General features: G+C 35.9%; 1 protein-coding gene across 2 annotated transcripts in view; it reads left to right on the forward strand.

The window, feature by feature from the left end:
• The window catches only part of Ptp99A (Protein tyrosine phosphatase 99A), a 592,897-nt gene that overhangs the window by 499,079 nt on the left and 80,802 nt on the right, over positions 1 to 13,016 (forward strand). The gene's annotated exons all lie outside the window — the stretch shown is intronic.

Here is a 13,016-nt window from a genome sequence, read left to right on the forward strand (position 1 = left end):
GAATAATTTCTCATAAATCATCATAATCTTCATTTTGAATAAGCTTGCTGGAATGTTGCAGCTGTGCAGGTGTATTTCAATGTTTAGCGAGTTCGCTCAGTTTTCAGATGAATATAATAATAATCCTTCATTGTTCATTTATAATAATGGAGGATATTTCATGGGACAAAAACTCATACTATGAAGAATTACGACTTCATTCCAACTTATTAAAATGCCAAAGTAATGCGGTACCGGTTACTAAGCATGGCACTGAAGCTTTAAAATACATTTTTAACATGAAATCAACTCTTTGCAAGAAAAATAAGGAAATTTTTTTCAGTTGCTGTAAATCGTTTTATTATAAAATTGACCATCATAATTATAATTAAAAAGTATAAACGCGAGAGAGACAGCGTTGGTATACATGTATGTTGCTATGAAACAGTTTTCAGCTAGTGTCATTGTGTACTCCATGTCAGTTAGTTCACTTGTGGCATTAATGAATGATGTATAACTTGTAATTATGTTTAATAAACTTTTTTTCATTTAGTTAAATATCCTTCATACATTCCATGCTGGGTCTAATTCGAATAGGTGGCAAATATATTCAAGCTTACGCCACTATCCAACGGCTTAAGCAAAATTTATTTTTAAATACGTAATTTTTAATTATATATTTTCATGATTTATTTTCTCATACTTCATAGCCCTGCGGCAAATAAAATGTTTAGTTTGAAGTTGTGGCTATCCCTTAAACGATTATCTAGTCTTCGATTATGTTTTTTACATCTAATGTTTTATATGCTCAAGTAATGGTATTACTGAATGTGGAAAATTTCAAACAATCTTTTTTTGAGGACTTAACACTCATGAAATGAAAATCTGAGAAAGAAACGAAAATTCAGTTTAAAAGGAATGAATGTGTTTTTTTTGCAGGTATTCCCTGTCATAAAATCTTGCACATTCTTATGGTTCTCAATCCTACAGTTTAGCCTGATTTCATTGTTGTTGGAAGCCTAAACTTGTTCTAGCAGTTCTCGTATCCAATGGCTTATTTCTATTCCCCCTCAGCTACGATTGGTCTCCAATGATTTGATGAAATTGATGATGACAATGGTTAAAATGATGTTATTGCTTTTCGTGAAGCTAGCTCAAAATTGTATAAATTCATAAATGGATTTCTTTATTTTTCCCTGGATAGACTTTCTTGGTCAGGCATTGTATTCTACCTGAAGCACGTACAAGTATGCTGGACAATAATCTCTTTTTATCGAACATGTCCTCAAAATCGAGTCGTAATGTAGCATACAAACTTACGCTTCACATCCTGTGAAATGCAAATAGTTGATACGAGATTAGTATAATAGATGCACGTGTCACTTTAATTCTCTCTATTAACATACTGTAAGAAATCGTAAATTGAATCGTGGAAATTGGAGAAACGAGTCCCAGGTACCAGAGAGCTCATCTATGAGAGTTCTCCTCTGGTCAAAAGTAAAGTCTCACTGTGCCTTTGATCATGCTGGGTCCAACCAAAACGAATCTTCCGGTTTCGTTTCACTCTACGAGAAAAGAAATCGTTAGTTCCTTATAGATTGCCGGTTTAGATACGGTACACTCTCTTAAATATTCCCATCCGGCCATGACAATGAAAAATATCGTCAGCTGAGGGAAAATTAGAGATAAGAGTTATCACGTTTTAATGGCCTTAAGTTTCTACCTTTCATTTGTATTTAAAAAGGTTTTTTACGATGCTGATTAGTGAGATAAATGTATTTTACGGGTCAAATTAGTTATATAGCATGCTGGATTCCACCGCACTCGAACGTGTTAGTGTATTCTCTTACCGATGCCAATAGCTGGAAACTAAGTAGTTGTAGACATATTTTGGTGGAAGCAATGTACAGTTAAAGGAGTGGCGCTGATGATACTTTTTCACAGTTTATATTTGCACAAATGTCACTGATTTCACGGCGGTCGACCTCCCTCAGAACGATAGGCATCCCACGTTGGTCAACGCTCACCTCATCCGCGCCTTCCCTCTTTCCAGTTCTCTCGATACCTCTTTGACAAGCCATTCACATCCAAAGGCGCATGCACACACAATCATACGCACATTCCATTCCTCCCTCTGCTCTCCATTCATCCCAGCAGCCCTCCCCCTCTGTTTCTCCTCAAATTTTACCCTCACTTTCCTTCTCACGTTTCTTATGTCTACAATCAAATTTATACTTCAAAAGGTTTCCGGAATATACCCTCATAACCAAACCAGGGGAAAGGCGCTATATCTATTGCTTCTTTAAATATAACCGTGCCATTTAGGTACATAAGTTAGCCTATTAGCTCTTTGCAGAAATGTCATTTTCGCTATTTTTTACATCACATTAATACCCAAAGGGTTTGCCTTCCTGAGGGTGAACGCCCATTCCTAGAGCCGGAAGAGTATGAGATATAGATTTTATATTTAACATCGTACGAAGCTGATTCTCTACGAATGGGAAATGATTAGTATGGTTGGTACGTATACTAGAATGTAGCGCAGCTCAGATAGAAAGCAACACATGCTAAATATAAATTTACAAAACGGTTGTACGTTTGAGTTAGCTTAAAAAAGTGAGTAAAGACGTGATATGCGTAACCTCATATGTAGAACAGTAAATTCGAACAACAGTGTAGTTTTAATTATAACATGAGAAATCAGAAGTGAACGACCATATATTGATTATTAATTCCAGATCTCGGAGGTAGTTTTGAGAAGTGAAACCCGGCTGATATACAGGACGTACATATGTAGGATGTCAAAGGCAGAAAAGTACATATATATGTATGCATGTGTATATACACATATAAATGTATGCATAAAAAAAGAGAGAAAGAGAGGAGATTCGAAACCTAGTGAGTTTCTTTTCTTTTTTGTGTGTTTCTGCGTTTTTGTCTGTGTCCACTAATGCTAACTTTTATACAGTATATATATACATACATATAAATATGTATATATATATATATATATATATATATATATATATATATATATATATATATATATATATATATATATATATTTATATATATATTTATTTATTTATTTATTTGTTTTTTCATTTATTTATTTAAATTCTCCGGGTAGTGACGTTGCAGGCCAACAGGATCAGAGGCGGAGATCCTGTAGCGGGGAATTCTCAATAAATTAACATTGTTTGGAGTATCAGTAACTTAGAACTAGAAAAATTCTGGTGTATCACAAACGAAAAGAAACAAATAAATAAACATTTGCATTTAATTTAGAGATCACAAAGTTCTTATGTATAACTAATTAACTGGCTAATATTACATCATTATCTTTTAAGCACAATTTTAATACATGGTTCTACTAATATATTTATGTATACAGTATGTCATTTTAATTTAATCAATTTAAATTTTATCATTAGTACTGAATTTACAAATTCGCAAAACTATTGTGGCATTTCGGTTCAGAGCATGCGTAAACATATATTCTTTGGAGTCTTGTGATCTGATCAGTGAGTTCATTTTAAGTCATTTATTAACTTACCAGAGCATGAAGAATTATTTTTTTCTTTTGAGAACAGTCACAAAGAACAATTAATGTCAGGAATTTAGTATCTATCAGAAAAAATTTGCGGTAGCATATATTTGCTAAAAACCACACTAAATCCACTAGAATTGGATATGCAGACTTAAGTATGGGAGGAAATGTGAATTATTTATTTTAACGTCATACTGGAATCGGACAAAGCATGAGGGAACCACGTTAGTAACAATCTCGTAGCTATATTGAAAAATGCTTAATTCAAGAAAAACGAATAATTGGCAAATATTCGAATTAAAGCGTTAAAGAAAGGTATTATTTCGTATTTATCAGGCATCACCCACAGCTCATGTTGATTATTTGGTACCCTGCTCGGAAGAACCTAATCTCAGTATTAAAAAAGCTTCCTGTTTCTTAAAAATGTTTGCGAAAATTTCATGTAAAATCGCCGACCGAGAAACTACCTGAAAACGTTGCATCATCATCGAGGGATCTTTACAGATTACGTGCGGCTCGAACTATTATATAAATAAAAATACTGTTAAAACTGCCATATAGTTAATAATTTTAGCCACCACATTAAATCGTAGGCAAAGCCACAACGAGAGGTTAAGGGAAATGGAGTACCGAAGAGACTGCTAAAAGTAATCTCTTTTTTTTCTAACGAAAAGATGGCAATATTGGGAATTATAACCCAATTCAATTAAAATTTCTCGGAAATAAGATGCTAAGATGCTTCTAATTACCATAATTTTCACTTATCTCACATATCCTGCCTCCCTCTTCCACGGTGGCTTGCAGGGTATGATGTAGTTCTAGTTATAAATATTGCGTCAGAATGTTTATAAACATGGAAGTAAATTAAACTTTTTGTTTAAAGCACCTTGTAATATCTCAAGTTAACCCTATTTTTTCGGCTTTTAGCATAGTTATTTTATGGGTTCAGCATTAAATCAAGCTAATGAATTTTTTGAGACTTATGTTGCATTGACACATAGAATTTTTATTTCTCCACTGCCAAAATCACTTTTGCCTAACCACTTAGGGTCGATTTGGATGGCATTTTGATGGCATTGTGTAATTATGAAAAACTCCATTAGGGAACTCTAGAAAATTCGCCTGATGTCCCCATAACACATTAAACAAGTAACCGGAAATTCTTTTAAATTCAATGTTTTAAAAGCTATTTCTGTAGAAATTTTCCTAATGCTATTTTCTTGCTGATTACATCATTCTGTCTCGCCCGTTTTGGTATTTTAAAATTCAAATTCGACCCAAATATCCCTCTGAATTACAAAGGGAAATTTCTCTAATCCCCACGGCATGGCTCTCATGGTAGTAATATTTTAGTCGTACTGATTTTGATGGTGATTTCCTAGGGACCAGTCGATTAATGCAGTAAAACTTTTAATCAGCCTTTTGTATTTCATGAACTTATATTAAGTGAACCCGTGCCCCAAGTTTTGAATAAAGCCTAAGAACTAGATCCATTATGCGAAGGACTGCAGAAAATACACCTCTTCTAGAGCCTTCCATCATCTCATTTTCCAAGGGCTATATTTGAGTTTCCTATCCTTTGTAGATTTAAATGCTCTTTAGACAAAGGATTAAATAGAAGTTGAAATGTAGGAGCATCTCAATGTTTCTTATAAAAAAAGAGTTATGTATAAATTAATATAATTAATTATTTCATAAAATATAAATTCCAAAAAATTCATTTTCGGCGGAGTTCATTGAAGTGTAACACGGAATGTTGCTCATATTTCAGTTTGAGTTTTAGGAATGAGGCGAAAAATATTTACTTAATTTTGCTGTTCATAAATTCTAATTGTACTTGAATAACTAACTGCTCAGACAATCTGAATTTATATTTTTTGATAACACAGTTAGTTCAAAAAGCTCGACGCAAACGTAAGTTACAGAGATTCAGATATTGATTCCCTATCTGATATCGATGAGATAACTTTAAAAACATATATTTTGAACAATTAAAACTCATTAAAACAACATTCATTTCCAAGTTGAATCTCATCTAAGATATGACGGATCTTCGGAATATACCTGTTCATATCATAACTTGACCATTTGGCCGCTTTACCCAACGAATATACAAAACACTTCGTCGATATAAATTCATTTAAATATTATTTATAATCTCAAGAAGTAATGAACAATGGACAACTGCCAGTTCTTGGTATCTCCTTCCAATTTTACCCGTTGACCCGAATGTACCAGAAAATTCGAACAAGTTTTTATTCGTAGGCGCAACCTGAAATATTATATTATACGAATGATTTAGAACTGGAACAAACTACATGGTACTCAACACATGATAACTGTATATCTGATTAATTTCGAGAAAATGAAGGTGTTAATTTTTTATGCATGAATTGAACTCATATAGCCCCGAAATATAGGCCAACGAATGAGTACTCACTCTGGTCGAAACCCTATGTACTCGTTAGAAATATTATAAATACTTAAGCGATAAGCCATACAAGATCAAGGCTTAAAATATCAAAGATGATTGTGTTACTTGAAAAATCAAAAGTAAATAACAAATGAAGGCAGGAGAGAATAAATGTACAAAGTTATTCATTAATTCTCTTACTAGTAAATGAAAACAACTTAACTTAATCATATCTTGAATGGCCATTAATCACTTTACATGAATGAAAGAAAAGTTATTTTGCACTCATGTTCGCAGTCTTCAACAAATTAAGTAAGACAATCACTTTAGTACTAGCGACGATAGGCCTAAGATTGTGTAATATTTGTCAACTCGTGAGTATAAATCACAGACAAATCCCTCACCATTGACAAATTTCAACATGTGTCGTTCATGCAGAAATAAGTTTTCAAATGTTTACGAAAAATTAATCCTCTAAGACAAGATTCATACTAAATATTCTTATATATTCGTTCCATGGAATCATCTCTTTTATACTCTCAATTATCACTATTATTTTTCCTGATCACGGTTTCAGGTAATATCCACCGACCATCAGGGTCTCTCGGAGAGTAATGTATGTAAAGTCTTTTTCATTTAAAATTTGGCTCAGTTCGACCCATTTCAAAACTGTCAAATTTGTCAACTGCTGGATACCGACTCATTAGCTTCCTACCATCATATATAAAGGCCTTGAAAATTTGATCGACGGGTAAATGACAGAATTCTTGTGGCACTTCAACATTTTAGATAGTTCCAATATCGCTTGCGTAAAGCTAACTCAGCCGCTGAAGGGAATACCAGAATACTTTACCAAAAAAACTAATGGCCTACTGGGAGGAGGTCTCATTCATACAATTTCTAGATTTCATCAAAATATCATTTTGTATTTGACTCCAAAAACATAATTTTCCTCTTAGCAGAACTAACTTGCATGTTTTTTTCACTAACCTTTGCCCGCATAGATTTCTTACCCCGCACCTGGACGAATAGAGGTAACTAGCGTCGCATGTTGCTCATGGCAATAACATTTCTCTTGATGTCCCACCAGGTTCAGCCTTCTGTCCGTTAAGATTGATTACACTTCCTTTCTATTTATTACATTTCCTCATCGCTCCAAAATATCAATTATCACTCAAACGAAGCTGACCTTTAAATATATCTCGGTTCCGCTGTTGGTAAATTTCACCATGCCAGGTAGAAAATCAATAATGACTTGAAAACTTAAACAGATGGAGTAAGCACAAGTATATAAATCTTATTATTGACAAATAACAAGCGGTAAAAATTTGCTTTTCCAAATTTTTAGATATTCATTAACGAATTTCAGCCTTGACATGTGCCCCTCAAGGACAAGCCTATTCCATTCAAGAGAGTTGTGAAAACGTAAGACGTTTTTGGGTGAAAAACTCTCACGGTTCTTCTTCGGATTGGAAAGATGCAAATCCACCGCATATATATATATATATATATGCGGTGGATTTGCATCTTTCCAATATATATATATATATATATATATATATATATATATATATATATATATATATATATATATATGCGGTGGATTTGCATCTTTCCAATCCGAAGAAGAACCGTGAGAGTTTTTCACCCAAAAACGTCTTACGTTTTCGGTCGAGCATCCAACGAAAATTTAAAACATATTTTGTGATATTTCCTGCCTTGCGTTTACGGGTTTTGAGTGACAAGCGTATCCGCAACAAATTTTCTTCCAAAGGAGTAGTTAGATCAGTTTCGTATGCCTTTCACTCACTTTGGGCTCTGCCGAATTGGAACCTGGTTAGCGCTTGAAGTCATTGCTTGTTCCTGAGTGTTGCTAAGTTAATGACTTCCTCGGACTTTGTGATTGTAATGGCGATTTGTAATCTTCTTCGGTGAATGTTTTCAAACATAACATCGGCCTTCGCCAATTTATATGGTTTGTAAAATTTCAGGAACCTTTCATCATTACAGTTATCATCCCCATTCCCCTACCCGTGTTTTTCATTTTCATGCCTTTCAGGATTTCATCTATATGATTATTAAACTTTCTTTTCCTAGTATTTTCATGCAGCACTTGTGCCTTCTGGTCGTCATAATGTCGTGAACTGCGCACTACGGGGTTTTATGGACTTAGTATCGATTTTAACCATAAGAATTTTGTTTCTTCTATCGCAGTAAGCTACTCGATCTTATTTCGACAGTTTTCTGAAGTGATCTACAGCCCCGTAGTTTTAGTTTGATATTTTGAGAGAACGCAGTGCGAATAAGCGTCATTATTCCATCAACGTTTGTGGTCCCGTTTCATATTTCATTTTTTACAAAAAAAACAATTACCCAGTATTATAAAGTATACACTAAAAATTCTTCACGGGTCCCAGCAATATTTTTATGGGCCGCACACAACAAGTAGCCAATCAGCCTGAGGTTTCTGCTTTCTGGACACTAAACGTTTGTTTAAAAAATTATCTCGCATTCCAAAGTGTTAATCGTAGGAAGTAATTATGCAACACAAACACAATGTCGATGACGACATCTCTCAATTAAAATAACAGATCACTAATGCATAGGTTATGGGTATATTTTGTTAAAATAAAACTAATTTACACGTCACTTCAAATATTCCTCGGTGCTCGTTGCAAAGTCGTTTTTACCATTACACTTTGGCATTGTTGGGTGAGATAAGCTATTTGCATTCTTTTATCATTATGCATTAATGCAGTACACTTTTCTACTTTCCCTGCTGTCTTTTTCCCTCATCATTCCTCTTTCTTCCCTTCCCGTCTTAGAATGGGGAAAATTGACCTCCAGTTTTTTGTTGGCTTTAATTGCATTTTTTGAAGTATCTGCTTTTATAAGGATGCTAATGTATGGATTCTAGATTATCACTCTAATTCGATTGGAGGTTATATACATTATTATAAACATTTTTTCCTGCCAATTTTTCCGAAACTAGAAATTGTCAAAATTACTTTTGTAACGACAATTTCATGGAAACAGCTTTTTTTGTACCCCATTTGTAATTAAAAACAGCAATATTTAGTGAGTAATCGTCTTTGTTTTCCCCAAAATTTAAGTTTAAAGTTATGATCCCATGAGATCAAGAAAATAAATTGATACCTAGCTCCGTGAGTGCCGCGTGCTATTATATATCGGCTGTCTCTGCACAGTGGCGTTCTTAGTGGAGTTCCTCTGAACTACGTGTGATTCTGAATGTAGTACCATCATTAGATGAGAGAGGACGCTTGACTGTAGAGTAGTCGCCGCCCACGGTCGATACTCGCAGCAGCCAGGCTGCCAAGAAAAATCTCGAATTCCTTCTACTTCTCCACTATGAATTTACCACTCCTCTTTGACCAGCTCATGTTTACTTGATAGTGCTTTGAATGAATGAGTCTACAATGTGCATCGTCGAGCAGGGTGGATGTGGTTTAGGGCCCTATTTCTCGATGCAAAATTGAAACTGTAATTCATGGAAAATTAATATATAATTACCTGCTATCTGATTGAGATCATTAAAAACTTTGCAACAATAATTGTTTAAGGAATGTCTTCATTTCTGTTTTGGAGTAATTGTAAGGGACCTTTAGCTATTAGAAAGGAGCAGTGTGAGCCTTGCTATAGAACAAAAGTTTTGATCACTTCTTACTCGCCAGGTTTCATTCTATGAAGCCTTATTGTATCTCACAAATTGATGGGCGAGCTCATTTGCATCACCTTGGTCCATGATCAGTTGAGGTAGCCGTCGAAATGAAGGAGAGGTATTTTCCCTGCTCCAGATCAGGCTTGTGACGAATTAATACCATTGCGATATACTTCCCGTGTCGTTCTTAAAAATTTATTCGGCTACCTTATTACTGGAACCAAAATTAGTTTAATACTCCTCCGGTCTGTAAGAAGAAAAGTACTAAACTAACGGATGAGTTTATTTCACGTCCTTCGCATAAATAAGTATATTCTTACCACTTAGTGGTGCAGCAATAAACTTTCATACTCGATTTGTTAGGCATTCCACTTCATGACCCGTAGATGTTATGCCCTCCAACGTAGTCCAAATTGGATCGGCACATAGATGTATAGGTGCCAAAAACAATTAGAAAATGGCTCCAAGTAGGCGGCGGGCCATCTCCCGCGAACAGCCTGCTAAAAGCAAAGGAAATCGATCGAACGTTGGGACTGAGTTTTGGACGTGACCCGTAAGTGGGAAGTACTTTTTGGTTAATTTTTTGGCTATTTACGTTAAGACTTATTTTTGGGGGAAGTATTTTGTCGGTTGAAGTTTCATTTATCTCTCTATTCAACATAGTTTCGCTATTTCCTATGTAAATAACTCACTTTTTTCCGTAGACTCCCTGCGTGGACTCTCCCACCCAGGAATTTTAATTCCACCATTGATAACTACATTATACTCGGTGTAGCGATCATTGAAATGCTTATTTTTTCATCTTTTAAATGATTGTGTGTACTCAGCAGAAGTCAAAACATAATTGAAATTAGATTATTTGTGACTAAGTTTACCAAAACATTTAAATGCCAAAATAATTTACGTATTTTTATCAAAATTTTTCTCATTTTGATCGAAATAAAAAGCATGATATGAACTTTCAACCTCTCAAGCCTTCTAGGCGGCTAAGATTTAACTGGCTATTTACGCACAGATGTGCGTAGGGAAGGGTAAGGATATAGTTTTTGGGATTCCTCGCTCAAGACTTGGAGCCCGGTGGAGGAGGAGAGATATAGGAGGTGAGGAAGGATATTGGACGGCGGTTATGGTTAAACGGTGAGATTGCACTCGAGGAAAGAGGGAAGATCGGGGAAAAAAAGAAGTACTAGGAGATTTTTCCTTTCGAGCGTCCTAAAAACCCGGTGGATCTGGGGAGGGATTTAGTAGTTGAAAAGAAGGGATCTTACAATGCATTGAGAAGTAGAGAAAGGAGAGCAATAAAGATATGATTCGATCTAAAGGGAGTGATGAGAATTAATGACTTAGCTACCATGTGACATATAGGGCAAAGGAGGAAGTGATCAACGGTTTGAGAGCCTTAATGGCGGCTAGCTCTTAAGGTTCGGATCTCATTGGGCGACGCATTGATGGGTAAGGAGTCAAATAGGAAGACTATATAAATAGCCATGAAAGATTACTCCACGTACCTGAGCGTGGGAGGGGATGGAGACTGAGTGAGGGGGAAGAAACTTAGCACCACGATAGGTGGTCATCGTTTATAATATTTAGTTGTGTGGTGCATTCACCTTAATGAAGTGCGGGATAAATGTTGCGCTGTACAAGATAAAGTAAGTCCGGGATTTGCATCTACCGGAGGCGAGAATAGTGGTAGGGAGACTGCGAATATGGTGAAAAGTACGTGGATATTTGAAGGAGGCATTGGGGGTAAAAATCAGATCGTCTTGCAGTACGGTTTTTGGCAGTGTTATAAGGTGCCGAGTGGAAGTACCATGTCGGTTTACTTATAAAGCAAGGATTAATATTGGAGGTAGTTTTAGTTGTATGAGAGTCTGCGTTAATGCGGGGCGTGTTGGTAGTAAGTTGACAGAGCAGTTTTGGTTTTCTAACAAAGGAAACAATCCTTTGAGAGGAAGTCAGTTTCTGGTATTCCGGGAAGTACGTGGTCTACAGAAGTTTTGTACATGTAAGTGATGGTTTCTTTTTTACGCGAGATAATTTTGGCAGTTGGAGGTAGATTTCGATGTTTTAAGATGGGGCTGTAAATTTTGTCTGCTTTTCTTGGATGCGTAGAGCTTGGGCAAACATTCATTAATTTTAACTTCAATGTCACAAATGCACTAGACTATTGGAGAGAAGTGTATGATGTGTGTAGGATGGCACCTTTTTTTAGCGTATGTAAAATTGTCTCTTGGGAGGTTTCATAGTGATCGAAGATTTTCACCCAAATTTATGGATATGCCGATGCAGAGGAAAGTGACAGGGGAAGGGGAAATCGTGGCAGCGGAGTGAATGAAGAAAGAAACTCGGGGCGCTGAGGAAACTTACTAGGGAATACTCGACTTGGTCCAAAAAATAAAAATTCTACCAATGAACCCGGCCATGACCTCAGGTTGATGGAATATGATAGCAAGGAGTATCCCTTCGAGTATCTAAAAGATCAGGTTAGCATAAGAAGGATCTATTATGCTAGAAGATAGCAGACGTCTTTGTTGTGGGTTTGAGATTAGACAGGTAGGTGGTTAATAGGTGTGGCATAAACTAGAGCTGGAAATGATTTCTAATTTTTCCAATTTCTTCCAAGTACATCGTTTCATTAAATTCATCCGCATCATTAGGAACTGTGCGTGACTTTCCTCACCAAAGAGAAAAGCTTAAAGAGAAAAATCTAAAGTATCCATTCTAAATGCTTTCATATTCAAATTTTCAACTAGCAGCTGTTTCTTTCTTACTCATAGTGACTCGAAGACATAAACAATTAATGGCATTTATCAAAGCATATCCCTATACTTTACGTTCTAGCTTCAGAATCAACAAAATAAAAATATTAATAATTGTCTAGAGCAATTTCTACTATAATCGGTTTGCATTTTTTTAGGGTGCACATCAAGTTTGCAGTCAAACTGAACTATTTTTGTAAATAACTTGCGTTTTTGCGCCGTATTTCCTAATTTAGCCAACAACCACAGTAATTAACCCGAAGGTTAGTTTGGTAGGTGAGGGCAGAGCTCATCTCATACATAAACCCTGTATGGCATGTGGACTTCACATATCAGAGCAGGGGTGCATTAATCAGAATAACTCATTTTAACATACAGGGTTCGTCCGGAAAATAAGTGTACTGATTTGATTGTCTTTTTTGACAAAAGGGGAGTCGTCCACTACGAATTTGTACCTGAACGACAAACTGTAAATGCTGCATTTTACGTCCAAGTGCTCGACAGGCTTCGAAAACGAGTCGCCCGCGTCCGGCCAGCGATCAAAAACATCTGGCGGCTGCATCACGACAATGCGCCGTCTCACACCGCGCTTGTCGTGTCGGACTTCTTGGCCAAGCACGGCGTGGCAACGCTGCC

The sequence above is a fragment of the Hetaerina americana genome, unplaced genomic scaffold (genome assembly GCF_022747635.1).
Source record: "Hetaerina americana unplaced genomic scaffold, ioHetAmer1.1.p SCAF_12, whole genome shotgun sequence".
Taxonomy (NCBI): domain Eukaryota; kingdom Metazoa; phylum Arthropoda; class Insecta; order Odonata; family Calopterygidae; genus Hetaerina; species Hetaerina americana.